This window comes from Piliocolobus tephrosceles, chromosome 9 (assembly GCF_002776525.5).
Source record: "Piliocolobus tephrosceles isolate RC106 chromosome 9, ASM277652v3, whole genome shotgun sequence".
In the NCBI taxonomy this organism is placed as follows: domain Eukaryota; kingdom Metazoa; phylum Chordata; class Mammalia; order Primates; family Cercopithecidae; genus Piliocolobus; species Piliocolobus tephrosceles.
Window position 1 is genome coordinate 22,651,511 of NC_045442.1, and position 17,325 is coordinate 22,668,835.

Sequence of the window (17,325 nt, forward strand, 5' to 3'; positions counted from 1 at the left end):
TGAGAAAGTCTACTAAATACAGTGAAGGTAAAGAGGGATGCTAGAAGAGCTCAAGCCAGGGAAATGGCTTGCATCTTCAAATCTTAAAACTATTAGTTCAGTTCTGTAAATTACATGACAGTCAGAAAAGCAAACCCAACAGTCCCTTGCTTGAAATATCTGAAGCTTTCACAGACCTCATTTGGCATCACTAAAACATAGAGTCAGGATTGGACCAAAAAAAAAAAAAGGACATGCCCTTTCCTAAGAAAAGATGATGCAGACTAATCAAGATAAATACTGCCATAGTAAAATGACTGTTTCTCAAAGATTTAAAGAGAGAATCCTTTGAGAATCTAAGCAAAAAACATTACTATCTTAACATGTGAAGGAGAAGGGAATCAATGTTTAAAAATCAGTGAAGCAGGTTGGGTGTGGTGGCTCACGCCTGTAATCCCAGCACTTTGGGAGGCCGAGGCAGGTGGATCACCTGAGGTCAGGAGTTTGAGACCAGCCTGGTCAACATGGTGAAACCCCATCTCAACTAAAAAAAAAAACACACACACACAAAAATTAGCTGGGCAGGGTGAGAGGTGTCTGTAATCCCAGCTACTCAGGAGGCTGAGGCTGGAAAATCACTTGAACCCAGGAGGTGGAGGTTGCAGTGAGCCAAGATCGCACCATTACACTCCAGCCTGGGTGACAACAGTGAAACCCCATCTCAAAAAAAAAAAATCAGTGAAGCAATATCTAGAGTATTCAAGAATTTATCCCCAGCATGAAACCAACAGGTAAACATCACTAAATATACAAAACCCTAAGGAATATTGTTTTCATAAACTTTAAGAAAATACTCGACGATAAAGCTCAGCCATCTAAAAGATTTTTAAAAAACTATCCGAAAGAACAAACTTTGAGCATTTGAATGCACTCAACTATTGGTCTAAAACTATGGCAATGGCTACAAAATATAACGTAATTGTTACAATTCCTGACAATGTTTTTATATAACCAACAAAACGTGAGAGTAAACAGATTAAGGAATACTAATAGCTTTATACTGTACTGCTTTACATCTTTAAGTATATTTCCATTGTTAACATACCTTATCTCTTAGTCCATTAGCTATAAAAGATGAGGCTATAACCATAATGCTATAATAAATATAAATGAGCTAAATAAATTCATTTTTTAAAAGTCTCAGATTATATCTCAAAATAGAATGTAACTATATGAACACAAGACTCCCCTAACCCCCAAATCTGAATGGATGAAAATGAAATAGAGATTTACATATTCAAAATGACACAGGCATTTATAAGCACAAGCATATTCACACTAGCATAATCTGTAACAGCAATATATGAAAACACCTGAATGTCCACCTACTAGGACCTAGTTAGATAAATTAAAGTTTATCAAGGGAATACTATGTAGTTAATAAAAAGAATGGGGCAACAATTGAGTTTGTATAGCAAATGGGCTAAAAGACTCTGGAGCCAAACTTCCGGATGCTGGAGTTCACCTTCCAGCTGACAACTTACTAGCATGTCATTTAAAGTTTCTGTGCCTCAGTTTGTTCCTCTGTGATAAGGGAATAATATTTACTTACTTCTCACGTTTGTGATGAAAATTAGTAATCAATACAAAAACACTTGTTAGAGCCTAGAAAAAGCACTAGGTGTTTATTATTACAGTTAAGTGAGAAAAAGTGAACTGTAGAACAGCATAGTATGCTATCATTTACAAAAAACTTAAAATATATACATATATATGCATAAAATATACATATATGTGCATAAAATACACATACATGTATAAAATATGTGCAGAAGGATGAATAAACTCATAGTAGTTTCCCAGGAACAGAAACTAGGTAGAAGAGGTTTCAGAGTGGGAGAAAGATTTACTTAACCTTTCTATACTTTTTGAATTTTACACCACATGCATGTATGGACTAGACAAAAACTACTACTTAAGTTACCTTTAAAACTCTTAAAGAATCTAGGATGACGAAACACAGTGCCACTTTTCTGGTTAGTTCTCTGTCTACCATGCCTAAGGTACATTCACTCAATTCAAGGGTCACACAAACAGAAAATTCTCAGAGGTAAATGTATGTCCCCAAGATATCACAGAGTTCAGGTATTTCATGTTGTCACCATATAAAATATAAAAGGAACATATCTTAGGAGACAACACTGCAAGGACATATGTAAAGGGAGTGTTCACTGCAATGGGCATATAAACAGCAAAATATTGGAAATAACCTAATGTACATCAATAGACAAAATTATGGTACTATGCAATATTGTATGGATATTAAAAATGACAGCATAGTGTAACTTTATGTGTATAAATTATAATTTTTGCATATAAATATGAAATAGTAAATTCTAGACTCTTTCCACATGGGAATACAGATATATTTCATCTTTCCATTTACAATGGTTTGTGATATGGTTATATCATAATTTAATCATTCCTATTATCAACTGATATTTAGGTTGTTTCTATTTTCCATTGTTTAATCTTGTTTTCACCAAGATATATAATGCTTCACTGAACATAAATCTTCACCCACAGAGACTAATATTTCTGTAAGGCAAATTCCTGAAAGTAGAACTGTCAGGTCCAAACTAATACGCATTTTAAATTTTTATATGTACTTCCAAACTGCCTTCTTCCAAAGATCCTGCATCAACTTATACTCTTCCAGTCTTGTAAACTAGTAATCATTTTCATCAATCTGATGTATGAAAAATGATATATTATTTAAATCTACGTAATTATTAGTAAAAGTGTACAAATATTTCCATTCCTCCACCGTTTGTGGTGTTCATACAAAATACAGCTAAAAACTACATCGTGTCTAACACACACTGTGGCTTTTTTAATTTGCCAGAATTTAATCTTTGGGAGCCTCACATAAAAATCCAAACTTTTCATTAAAAAAAAACAAAAGATATGGGCATCACTGGACTGGATCCACATTTCTTTTGTTTGTTTGTTTTTTCAGAGACAGGGTCTTACCACATTGTCTAGGCTAGAGTGCAGTGGCTGTTCACAGGTGTGATCAGTGTGCACTGCATCCCTGAACTCCTGTGCTCAAGAGATCCTCCCACCACAGCCTCCACAGTAGTGGGACTACAGGTGCTTGCCACTGCGCCCAGCTCTGTATTTCTTAATGTCGAAAATCAACTGGCATTGAAAAGGAGCTGCCCTCTCCAAGTGTTCTCCAATTCAACCACCTCATATACTTCCCCTACTGGGTTCACTCATTTATGTTACCCGCCTGGTCTCCTGTAATAATTAAAGTTTAATATCCCAGTTCTATTGGTTTATTTGGCTACACACTGGCTATTAAGATTCTTTGTATTAATGATATTAATACCTTATCTTGTACAAACATAAGTATTTACTGTTAATTTTCTTTTAACTTAATCATAATAATCATAAATATATATAAAATTTTGAAAGTCTAGAAGAACATCCATAAAGTGTTAGCAATGCTATCCTTCAACTACAGGTGATTTTCACTTTTTATCTCTGTATGTATACCTTTTAAATTGTATAATGAGCAATCACTCCTTTCATAATTAGAAAAAAAAACTACTCTCATTTTGAAATAAAATATATATAACACTAACCATTACGTTAATTTTTAAACTGATAAAGGATAAAGCCAATTAAAACTTTACCTACAAGGAAAACCTGACTGCATAAGAGACCTAAATAATAATCAGAGATCGTTTAGTCTATGATTACCCATAAAGAACTTAATAGATTTACTACTTCCAGCCAGAATTACAATATAAATTGTTTTTACAAGTGGCATTCAGAAGTAAATGGAATGATATGACTCACTTTAAAGTTGTAAAACAAGTTTTTGAATATTAGCAGTTCAGAAAACCAATTTTCTCCAATTATATTTAAATTTTTATAAAGATAAAATATAAAAAGTGTATTTTCATTTGGTCAACATTTATACTAAGTGTAACGCACTTAGTATACCTTGCACTTTGCAAGGTGCAAACCATGCAATAACAATAAAGCACAATCCTTGCCTGAAAGCTTATACACAAGTGAGTAAAGCAAGAAAAAAGTCGAGTAAGTGCTGCTGAAACACAAAGGGAAGGCACTTGAATTAGCCTTAGAGGTTAGGGGAATTGGAGGTTAGCCTTGGAGGTTAGCCTTAGAGGTTAGCCTTAGAGGTTACGTAATATCTAAGCAGGAATCAACCAAAAAAGGTGAAAGGGGGCCAGGAATACAGGTGGTGTCATCCTGACTTCTCTCTCCCCTTCGATGTTTACATTCTGACAATCACCAAATCCCATCAATTTTTCTCCCCAGATTTCTCAATGCCATTGGCTTCTCTTCATTCTCACTGCCATTACCATGCTACAAGGTATACCAAAATTCTGTCTTCTAATAGCCTTCTAACTGGTCTCACCATATTCACTTTCCCATCCTGTTCTTAACCTAATCACTATGTTGTAATTAGTGATCTTTCAAACACTGAGATCTAATCAGGTTAATGTCCAATTAAAAGAACTGAGGGGAGCCCTCAGGATTAAACCCAAATTTCTTAATAATTCACATGTCTTGAAGATCTGGTCCCTGCGTACTTTTGCCACACTCTTAATATTTCCCATCTTGCACTATGGTCACATGAACTTCTTTCACATCCCTTGGCAGAGCCTTCTATCTCCTGTCTCCAGGACTTTGCACAAGCTATATTCTTCTGCCAGAAACACAGATTTATAATTCTTCGCTGAGCTAACTCCTACTTACTCTTCAGACCTCAGCTTAGAGGTCTGGGAAGCCTTTTCCTAATTATTTAAAAGCCTTTCTGCATATCACCTCCTCTGTGTTCCCACTTAAAACTTCCCCTAACAGAACACTTATCATGCTATTATTAGACTTGGCAGGTTAGTTGTCCGACTCTCTCATTTAAAGGTAATGGGAAAACAGGAACCCTTCTGCCTTTTTCACAGTTGTACTCTAGTACTTAGGACAATACTTAGAATATTTAGCACATAAAACACTTATATTTATTGAAAGAACAATAAATACTTGCTAATTTGGCTTTATCTGCCATTCTAGACAGCAATTTTTTTCTTTTAAATATAAAGAAAGAGCTCTCCCACTTAAATCATGTAAAGCTGTATCTTTTTGCAGTTTAAGAGTTTAAAAGGGAACTTTCAAAATTAGAAGACCAAAAGATTAGTCCAAAGAATGAGAAAACACCCAAAATTAACATGCTCAAAAGAATGTTACTGTTTACAGAGAAATGGAAAAACACATCTTTAAGCACCACAACTGAACCTGAGGTAGGACAGTGGCTAAAGGCTGTCCACGAAAAGAAAATGTTCTACACTTGTCCATTTAACTAGAATTATGTCAAGAATCCACAACTCAAAATATCTTCAAATTCATTCATTCAACTTTTTCCCTCCTTGGTAAGGAAGCAAAATAAAATACTTTGGAAAGACATGCAGAGACATGGGACCGATTTATTTTACATAGTAGCAAATGGGAGTTGTTTAGGAAATCTGCATTACTTCTTATGGGAAAGCAAAAGACTTTATGTGTAATTTATATTCTAGGAAAACAAGAGTTAGAGCAAAGAACTGAAAATTCCTGTTTACCCAATCCACGATATAAACCATAATTGGGATTACAGCTCTCTTGTACAACACTTCAACTCATCATATGCATAAATTGCAAAATTATCCACCAAAGTCTCACAGTTAAAAGGCAGGGTAGGGAAGAGGGGATTTAAAAGTCTCAAAAGTACTAAGATATAGTGGTAAACGTCAAAGGGTAAAAGACCAAACATTATCTGAAAAGTTTTAAATGCCAAACACCACCAAAAAAAAAAAACAAAAAAAAAAAAAAAAAACACAAAGATTTACTTGTGAGTATTTGCTTAAATTGCCTTTCTTGCCAAGGAACTCCAAACATGTCATACATAACTTAAGTATTCCCAAGATATACTTTACTTCTCATTTCCCATGCAAACTGGCAATTTAAAAAAAAAAAGTCTAGTTATTTAATTACCAGTGTAAAGCAAAAAAGAAAATTTAACTGCTACATACACTAAGATGACTACAATATTCAACATAGTATTTTCAAAGACAAAAAGATTTTCAGATCTTTTAAGCTAAAAAATGTTAATTAAATTTAACTACTACCTTTTTGTACATATAAACCATACATTTCTTCACTAGGTCTATCTCATTATAAATCCTTTCCATTACTCACTCTATTAACTATCAGAAACTGTCAGAAAAAAAGAAAAAAAATAAATGCACTATCAATAACAAGACTAAGAATGTGTGATCTCAAGGTATCTCATATTCGAGTATCAGTCAGTATTTAGTAAGCTGCCATGATTATAAAACAGCTAGCCTTTCTTACACTTACGTAGTCCATTTTTGAGACTTAGAGAAAGACCTGTACGTTCAACTATTTATATACTATCCTAACAATTTGGTTTATTAAATAGAACTTATATATTTTGGGTTTTAAAAATATAATCTCATTTATCTCTGTATTACATTTTCAAAAATATCACAAAGCAAAAATCTTCCTCATATAAGATCAAAAGAAACATAATAAGCAGCCATACTCAATTTAAGGGTAATAAGGAATTTCTCCCATCAGAAGTTACTCAAGATACTGAAAGGCAGCTCTTGCTTGTATTTTTTAATATACATAAAGGGATACTTTATTTTTGTAATTTAACACATTAAACACAACCCTACAATTCCCAACTGGCATGTATTATCTACTATCTAGTAAATATAATCCTGCTATGTCCTGAATTGTGTCCTTCCCAAATTCTTATGCTGAAGCTACAACCTCCAACGTGATAGTATTTGAAGATGGGACCTTTGGGAGGTAATTACGTTTAGATGAGGTCACAAGGGTGGGGTTTTCATAATGGGATTAATGCCCTTGTAAGAGGAGACCAGAGAACTTGCTCTCTCACTTTCTGCCAACTGAGGATACAGCAGGAAGACCACCATCTGTAAGAGACTCTTCATTTGCTCTGAACAGAAATGGCTGGCACCTCAATCTTGGACTTTCTAGCCTTCAGAACTGTGAGAAATATATACTGTCATTTAAGCCACACAGTCTATGGTATTTTATTATAGCAGTTCAAGCAGATTAAGAAAATCTCAAAATAAGATTCCCACATAGGTTAAAGAAGCTTTGATATGAACAAATTTCCATACCACAAACATGTAAATCATACAGTAATTTGCAAGTAGCAAGTGATATACTACTTAAATCATGCCAGGAAGAAAAGAATGTTGACATTAGAGATTCTTCGTTGCTCTTGGAAGCAACTCAAATATTATCAATTTGCATAATTAGTTATAAAAACTGGATAATGGCCATAAGATGTGCTAATGAACAATTTTTATTTTTACCACACGAATCTACTATTTACAGATTATCAATTTTCAAAGAATTTGAATATGACAAAATATAAGAAAACTTCAATTATATTAAACAATTTCAGCCTTCTTTGGTAAAATAAAAATCTTCAAGATCTTGGCACAGGATCATTGTTGTTATATTATGGAATTTTTATATATACACATACATATTTGCAAATATCAGGTACAATTGAGTTCCAATTGAGAAAAAGCCTGGCAAGTTTTTTCCTATGCATTAAGGCATTATTCACAGAGCTAACTCTACAAGAGTTACACAGCTGACTTTTTTTGAGACAGGGTCTGGATCTGTTGCCCAGGCTGGAGTACAGTGGCAAGATCTAGCACAGTGCAACCTCCACCTCCTAGGCTCAAGCCATCCTCCCACCTCAGTCTCCCAAGTAGCTGGGACTACAGATGCATGCCACCACACCCTGTTAATTTTTGTATTTTTGGTAGAGACGGGGTTTCACCATGTTGCCCACGCTGATCTCAAACTCGTGAGCTCAAGCGATCCGTCTGCCTCAGCCTCCCAAACTCCTGGGATTACAGATGTGAGCTACTGCACCTGCCATACAGCTGACGTTTAAAACAAATTTAAGTCCATCCTTTTTCACATCACAAAATCTTTTATCTGAAACATTTAATATTAATCTATCTTTTACAACGAGTGCAGGCTCAACTTGGTCCCTTTATAAATCAACAAAATAAGCTGGTAAAAGTATATTTTATCAAATTCCTTTATAACTATATTTTCCTGAATAAAAAAGTAAATAAAAACTAGTGAACTTTTTTTTAATAGTTTCTAATCAATTTCAGTATCTGGTTCTCATAGGTTGAAACAATGCTACAATGACTGCGTTGCACAACAGTCTGGGGAAAATATTTTTTTGTTTGTTGCCCAGGCTGGAGTGCAGTAGTGTGATCTCAGCTCAATGCAACCTCTGCCTCTCGAGTTCAAGCAATTCTCCTGCCTCAGCGTCCCAAGTAGCTGGGATTACAGGCATGTACCACTGCGCCCAGCTAATTTTTGTATTTTTAGTAAAGACGAGGTTTTACCATGTTGCCCAAGCTGTTCTCTAACTCCTGACCTCAGGTGACCCACCCGCCTCAGCCTCCCAAAGTGCTGGGACTACAGGTGTGAGCCACCACACTCGGCCAGGGGAAATATTTAAATAAAAATTATTTTCACTAAAAGCTCTAAGTATTGTACACAAGCATCATCGGAATATTTATACCAGAGTTATCAAACTTTTCCTAATAAAAGAGTGTTGTGTTTTAAAAATAGTGACTCCATTTTACAAGTCATTTTTCTCAAGCCTCCAAATAATTATTTTCACAAGCCTTATTTGCAACCTAAAACATTACCACCTGATTTATTCAAACATTCACTAACCATCATTATATCTGACTATCTTAAGGTGCTTGGTGCCCAACACAAAGCCTGACACAATCTCACATCATTTTGAGGTTTCAGTATGCTTTGTTCTTGTCCCAAATACTCATATTCTGTTGTACTACTATAAGCTATTATATAACAGGAGGTGGGGAAATTTTAAAAAATACTGCAGCACTACCAGCCATTTAGCATACTGAGTTCCCACAGTTGCTTAGTGGGTGTTCTGAAACTAGGCCATTTTTTCTAGTATTAAGAATTTCAAATCACTACTTCCAAAGTACAGAAATAAATGTCTTCAAGATTAAATCATAAAACCTTACTATTTTAAGCCGCCTAGTATATAAGCATCCCATTTCTGTGAGTTTAAGAGTTGCAATTAGCACAAGGTAGATAAACCAGTATTTCTTTTAGGAGCAAAATAACTAGCTCTCCCACCTATCCTTAATAGTCACAGAATTCAAGAGTCGCAATATTTAAATAAAACATAATTTATTTGAACCAGAAATAAAGCTCTGGTGAAATTTTGAATTCACCATATATATATATATATATATATCCCAGATATATACAAACCCAAACTGAATTAAATATAATCTATTTCAGGTCACCCAATCTGTCAGACACCACATACTTTTAGCAAAAAGAACTATGACTTTCAACCTAATTTTCCCAGTACAGGTAACCAGGAAATGCCAAGGAATTAAGTTTATTTTCTTTAACAGAATAGAAGTGGAAGAAATACTTAGCTATTTTGTCTTATCAGTGCAACAGGTTATGTTTTCATTAGAAGTGGATCAAGAAAAACATGTTGCTACTCAATTTTACATATTTCATAGCAAAGTAAACAAAGAAACACATGATAAGTATAACATCTACCTCTACAAATTATAAAGTAGTATATTATACTGCACTGATTCAGTACTTTCAGATAATTTGTTTCAACTTAATTTTGTTCAATAAATACTGTTACTTAGTATGTTTTACCTCATTAAGCAAACCTTTCCAGTAAGAAAAGCTTAACACAGTAAGTTTTAAACTGTATCATTTTGAATGGAATTTTTCCAAAATACATGATCTTATGTTATCATTAACAAAATGTACTAATATCCAATAATCTCTTCTTCATGATCCTAGATTATTTTTATACTATTTTATGTGTAAAACAAATAGTGTCTTGAAATATTCTATGTATATTTGTCATAACATTAAGTTGCTATAAACTGCTGTTTTTACAAAACGTCTTGCATCTGCTTTTTGAGTGTTTTTCTTCTGCTCTTATTTTCAACTCTGTTATGCCTCTAGGAGTAATTTCAGTCCTTTTTACATTTGGTTACCAAACTTTTAAAAATTGTACACTATGTGAGAATAAAAATGCCTGAATTAAGGCTTGACAGACTCTAAGAACAGAAAATGTGTGTTTAAAAACAAGAACATTATGATATCTCTTAGTCCTTCCTTTGGGCCTGTTCAGTTTGTTTTGGAGCTGTAGACTATTCGTCTAAAACTAATTTTTCCACTTGGAGCTGACAAAGTCTAGACATTGTATACTGGTGGAACAGTAAATAAGACAGACATATTCAATGCTCATCTTGAGACTTACAGTCTAACAGTAAAGACAGACACCAAACACACAACTACAAAAATAGTGTTATAAAACAGGAAGTACAAGCACTAGGACACCTTAAAACTGAAGAACCTAACTAGGGATCAAAGGAAGGTCTCCCAAAGGACGGGATACAAAATTGAGGCCTGAAGGGTGATTAGAGTTTAGCCACACGAAGAGTGCATGAGGTAGTAACCAAGCAGATGACACCAGATAGTTTTAGTTTCCTAATAAGTAAATCTCAAGATAAATGAGGTGTAACAACATGTTTAAGGCAATTGCTAAAATATGAGTATTTTAAAAAGAGATTTCTCAAATTTCTATAATAAAAATAATTACAAGGATCAAGAAATGCAAATGAGAGTGTTTCAACATAGAAAACTATGGCACTTTGCAGGGAATGGAGTTTGGGACATCAAAATTAGGCCTCACTATGCCCTGGAAGAAGTATTAAATTATATTGCATGAAAGGTCAGGCATGGTGGCTCACACTTGTAATTCCAGCACTTTCGGAGGGCAAGGCAAGTGGACTGTTTGAACTCAGGAGTTTGAGACCAGCCTGGTCAACATGGCAAAACCTAGTCTCCACAAAAAATAGAAAAATTAGCCAGGCATGGTGGCACACACCTGTAGTCCTCGTTACACGAGAGGTTAAAGTGGGAGGATCACTTGAGCCCAGGGAGGTCAGGGCTGCAATGAGCCCCATGATTGTGCCACTGCACTCTAGTCTGGGTGATAGAGCGAGACCCTGTCTTGAAAACAAAACAAAAAAACCCCACAAAAACAACAAAAAAATAACTGTGTGAAAAAGAGACCCTGTCTCAAAAACAAAAAAAAACAAAAAATACTGCATGAAAAATTACTCAATTCTCAAGTTCAGAAAACTTTTAAATCACACAAGCCAATTACAAAGTCTGCTTCTAGGATATAACTGTTGACCATACAGTCTGACTTACCTAAAGAGAGGCACTGTCAAGTAAGTATGGAAAATATTTTTTAACGTATACTCAAAAAAGAGTACATTTTAAATGATTATACAAAAAAAAACTTTGCCAAGAACTCTAAGAAAGTTAATAAATGTTACTCTTAACATGAAACATAAATGCTGAGAAAAGATATTTAAGTATGATTTTTTTTAATTTTTTTGAGACAGAGTCTCACTCTGTCACCTAGGCTGGAGTGCAGTAGCACATTCTTGGCTCACCGCAACCTCCACCTCCAGGGTTCAAGAGATTCTCCTGCCTCAGCCTCCGGAGTAGCTGGGATTACAGGTGCCTGCCACCATGCCCAGCTAATTTTTTGTATTTTTAGTAGAGACGGGGTTTCGCTATGTTGGCCAGGCTGGTCTCAAACTCCTGACCTCAAGCGATCCACCCGCCTCAGCCTCTCAAAGTGCAGGGATTACAGGTGTGAGCCACCACGCCCAGCCTTAAGTATGATTTTGAAACATTATCATTATCCAAGTTCTAAACCTGGGAATTATTACCCACGTTACACTGATATATTCTCCTTGTATTTAATTAAAATATTAATGAAAAATAAGTGAAAATGTTTCCCTTCTTTTCACAGGTGTTGAAGGTAAAGCTTTAAGTAATAGTATGGTCAACATTAATACAGATCTGCAGTTCAAAGCCCAAATAAAATTAGAACATAAGAAATATTATTATTAACAATAATATAAGCTTTAATCGAAGATTATATTACCGTATAACCTAATATTACCGTACAACCTAATATTATTATTAGAATCCAACTGTTATTCTTCTCTAATTGTCCAAATGGACCTAAACATATCTAACCTTTGTGCTTTTACTACCCTCCTCTATCCTACTTATTCCTCAAGTGTTTGTTCCAGTCCTGTCCTCCAGTAGGCAATGCCAGTTATATGTGCAGTCTGAGTCTTAACTCATCTAAGTTTGCCAGTGTATACTGCTGTTAAAAGCATGTGTCACATTGTTTAACAATTAACTATTGACTTGTCCAGTTCATGCAACAAATTCTGAACTTACTGAAAGAAGGAAACATATTTATCTCTGTATCCAGAGAGCCTGGGACACACAGGGCATTCAGCAGAAGTTCCATGACATTGGTGAATGTGAAACTGTAGTTACTGAGAAATATTTATAGAACAAAATTGAAAAGTTAAAGACTATTTGCAAGACTGAGAAAGTACTGAAAGCAGGAAGGAGTGTTATACAACACAAAACTGGAAACTGAAAAAAACAAATTTAACTGATCAAATTAACTCCAAGTTGTAGAAAATATGTGTCAGAACAGGCGATTTCCACTTTACCTCCAAGACATCAGAAAAACTAAAAGAAAAGAAGATTTATCTTTGTCAGCTGTAAAATTACTTAAAATTATAGGACTTTTAAATAATAATTGAAGGCAAATAAAGTATTTAAACATTAGAAGTCTTCCTAGTGCTATAAACAAAAGATAGTCATGCAGAAATAATTTATAAAAATACTTCAGGTTCATTTCACACAGGGACAAATTATACCCTTTTTAAAGGTCTCCTGTAATGTTTTAGCTACAAGCAGTATGTTCACTCTTATAAATGAATCCTTAGCTTTTAGAGCATGTACTACTTTTTGCAGTTCTGACCTTTAGAGAAGTTGGAATGAGATATACAGTGTGAAAATGAATTAGTGTTCTTTTAAGTCTTGATAATGGGAATTGCAAGCTTTTTCAAGAAGCACATATGCTACCATCATCTCAAAAGCTTAAGGATCCTTTTGTGTGTATAAACTTTGCTTTGTGTGTATAAACTTTGGTAATTAGAATATCCTTTTGTGTGTATAAACTTTGCTTTTGCTGAATTAAAGATGCTGTGTTAAAAAGTTGACACCCGGGGGAAAATACCAAACAAAACCAGAATGAACACTGATTTATATTAATATAATTCAATTATATATTTTAGAACATAAAAGTTTCTCAGACTTATGTATGTATGTTCCAACCTGCAATAATAAACACTTTTAAAAACACTCTATAATATATGAAGTTCAAGCATACCACAGGTCATCTGTAATTTAGAAATTATTTAGATTTTAAAAGTCAGTTTACCCAGTCAGAAAACATAAAAATTCACTATATTAAGAGAAAATATTTCAAAAAAGATCTACAGGGCATGACTTTGATGCAGTGTAACAAGTAAATGAAACAAAATTCAGAAGGCCAAGCAGTTAAAATAGGAGTTACAAGGACAGCAGAGATGATATATGTCCATAAATTAGTCTAAGATTCAGCCAACTTATCCAATGCATAACCTATAAAGCATGAAATAAAGGTCTACCAACAAGCAAAAATACCAACTCACTTACTATTTGAAGTACTCATTTAAGTATCACATAAAAGTACTTAATGTATAATTCTACTTCTAAATTACAGTTTCCATCTATTCATCTACAGCAAAATACCAATCCCTACTAATCTTATTAAGAAATGTCAAAATATCCAATTTATATTTAAATTTCCTCTATCAATTGATATTTTATAAACAAGTAGCAGAATTCTCCCAAGTCCAAGCTACAAATCTCAGAACTCACTGAAGGATTTGTGAGTTAACTTGTTTTGCTGTTATTGTTTGGGGTTTTTTTTAATCTTATTTTGTTATAAGCATAAATCTTATGCTTTTCCAAACATGAAAGATACATGAATGATATAGTAAACCAAATTCTAAAGATATATTTCACTTAATCTTCAGCCTCCAAAAATATGCATCCTTATATCTACATATAGAGTTTATATCTTTTAGTCAAAACACAGATTTTTGTATTTAAGTATTTTTACAAAAAAATCAAAATATCTGAACGGTTTAAAGAACACTCTTCCAGAAATGTTAAATTACACAACAAATATTGAAAATGAGTATTTTTAAGGCAAATATGACTATAATTTATCCACCTGTATAATAAAGAATTTCAACTTTATTCACCCATCCTCCATAATTCATACAGGTAAGTCAAAGCAATAACTATACCAACCACTATTCGGAAGCCATCTTTGGAAATATTCCACATACAATTCCAGTTTATGTCTCTCTGATGTGGAGAGAGAAAAGTCATTCTTCCCTGACCCAAGTCACAGAAAAAAACAGTAACATTTTAAAAGCCTAATTCCAGCCAGTGTGACAAAGGAATTGTAATTTTCATGTTTCTATTTAAACATGAAATGTTTCAAATTTCCAACTGGCTTGTAGTTCACAAGTTGATGCATGACCTTTACTTGCTACAACTACCAGAAAAACAGCTCTGATGAACTTTCTGAATACGGTAGTTTAAAAACTAAAAAAAAGATCTAGCTGCAAACTACTAATGTATATTTTAATATCACTCTTTAATCCATAATAATTTATGAGAAAATTTTTAAACTTAAAAATTATATTAATAGTGAGTGATCAGAAATGTCAACTTTTAATGTAGCTGTTTCTTTAAAAACTGAAGGGGGAATGTGGGGATGGTTAATGGATATAAAAAACACAAAGAATACGATCTAGTATTTGATAGCACAACAGGGTGATCATGCTCAGTACATTTAATTGTACATTTTAAAATAATAGTACAATCGGATATTTGCATCACAAAGGGTAGATGCTTGAGATGATGGGATACCTCATTTACTCTAATGTGATTATGCATTGTATGCCTGTATCAAAATATCTCATATAACCCATAAACACCTACTATGTACCCATAAAAATTAAAAACTAAAAATAAAACTGAACAAGCACCTTGGGAAAATGCCGTACCCTTAAAGATATGTCCATAATTTGAAACTGGGATTTCAATATTGTTTTATATGTTGGCTTTATATTAAATTTCAGCCATTTGAAAGTTATAAACCTTAGACAAAGCTTTTATTTAGTTTTGTCTTTGTCTGTTTTTCAAATGGGTATTTATAATTACATAAAAAGTTTACAATATACTTTATGTCCAAATAGATAAAAGGTTTATTATACTCAATTTAAGTTCCATATGAGGAGAATGGTCATTTGCATGCTTTATTCCTAAAATTCTTTCACTGTCACAGAGCAAAACATCAACACTTGATAAATTCAAATTATAAATATAACCTTACTGAATGTTACAAATTGGATGACATAGCTAAGTCTCTTCAAGTACACAGTAACAGTTCTACAGCCCATGGCATGGAGGATGACAGTAAAGATTAGTAAGTACACTAATAAACTGAGGTCTTTAAAATTGAAACTATTTTTCAGTTTTTGCTGCATTTAGTTACAAAAACACTTGGTTACACAAGTGTACCTTAGGATTCTGAAAAACATAACAAAAAGCTTTTGATATAGTAGTCCCTCTTGAGTAGAAACTAGACGCACTCGGTATCGACGAAAAGTATACGAAATGACACAGGTGTAAGCCTAGACACTGCTGGTAGTTATCACGCTGGAGGCAAATACTATACAATCCACATCTGCAACCTAATTTTGCTTCAGCATCCCCAGAGACTTCGAAAATATTTCTTTGGGTAGGTTGCAAAACAGTGCTTCCTCTTTTATTCTCATCACCCCCATTACGATACAAAGCAACAGACAAGAAAATCAAACAGCCAACTATAAGGGCTTAAACACACACACAAAGCATCTTCTTTCTAGCTCCCGAATCGCTATTTATTCCACCTGTTTGTAAATCCATAATTCCACAATAACACAAACTGCCTGCTGAAAGAAAGGAGGGAAGAAGAGAAAAAGAAAGAAAGAGCAAAAAGAAAGAAAAGAAATAAAGAGAAAGAAAGGCAAATTAATGCTTTGGAGTCATTACTCTTCCACCTAGGCATGGGGGGAGGGGGATGGTACAAAAACAATGGATGTTGAGGGGCTGGGGAAAAAAATCTTCTTGCCCCAAAGCCTCTTGTGTTATGAGCCTGGGGGAGTCGGGGAGAGTGAGACTACTTTTCCTCTCTCCCTAAAAGCTGTGCTATCACGGGGAGAGGTTGCCATCCGGCATGTTCTACGAGGCGGTCTCGAAGGGCTACAACTCGCTTCACCAGGCAACACACCCAGAGCCGATCTAGCACTCTTCACTCAAAAGGGTTTTCAGGGAGAGGAGAATGGGAGAGCAAGGTGGGCTCTAGGGAGGGGGCGCGAAGAGACCCCACCCTGTATGACCGCCGCTGCGCCCGGGCCCTCGCCAACGATTTACATGACTTGGGCGCCCTGCGGACTGGGCCTGGGGCCCCCGGGAACCGAGAAGAGCGAGACTGTCCGCCGGGCGCCCCCGGCCCGCGCCCTCGCGCCGGCTCGCCCTCGCCCAGGCGCTGTTCTGGCCGCCCGCCGCCGCCGCAGGCCCGGCCCCGGCCGCTGTCAGACCCGACCGCCTTCCTCCCCGCGCCGAGCTGCGGGCTCCCACGCGAGCAGGCTCCGAGGGCCCCGCACTCCCAGAGACAGCACCCAGGAAAGTGGCGGCGGCGGCGCCTCCCAGGGCCCTGGCCCCTCGGGCCTTGCCCCGGCGCTGCCGGCTTGCGCCTGTCAGGGCGCGCGGGGCCTCCCCCTACCGACAGCCAGCCCGACTGCCCGACGGACAGGAAGGCAGGCAGGAAGAACCGACCAACAGACACCCTCCGCCTCATCGGCCCCGGGTTACCGTCAGGAGCCCCGACTCCGCCATCCTCCTCGCTCGCCCTGCTTCCTCCTCTTCCTCCTCCTGCTAAGAAGCGACGCTGCCCAACCACCGCCCCCCGCCCGCCCCTCCCCCACTCGCCCCGCCCCACCCGCCCCTCCACTACTCTCGCTCCAGCCTCCCCGCCCCACCCCTCCGGCGTGGGCCTGTCACTCGCTAGGCAAGAAAAATGGGCGGAGCCGGGGCAAGCGAAGCTGCCCAATCAGAGAAGGGCAGTGGCGCCTGCTTCTCTCTCTCCGCCCTTTTCCTTTCCTC

General features: G+C 36.1%; 1 protein-coding gene across 2 annotated transcripts in view; it reads right to left on the reverse strand.

Moving 5' to 3' along the window:
• Positions 1 to 17,130, reverse strand: part of SHOC2 (SHOC2 leucine rich repeat scaffold protein) — a 97,339-nt gene extending 80,209 nt beyond the window's left edge. For both annotated transcript variants that reach the window (XM_023206606.2, XM_023206607.3), the window contains exon 1: positions 17,035 to 17,130. The gene's annotated coding sequence lies outside the window, so the exon portion shown is untranslated. The remainder of the gene's footprint in view (positions 1 to 17,034) is intronic.
• Positions 17,131 to 17,325: the final 195 nt, after the last annotated feature.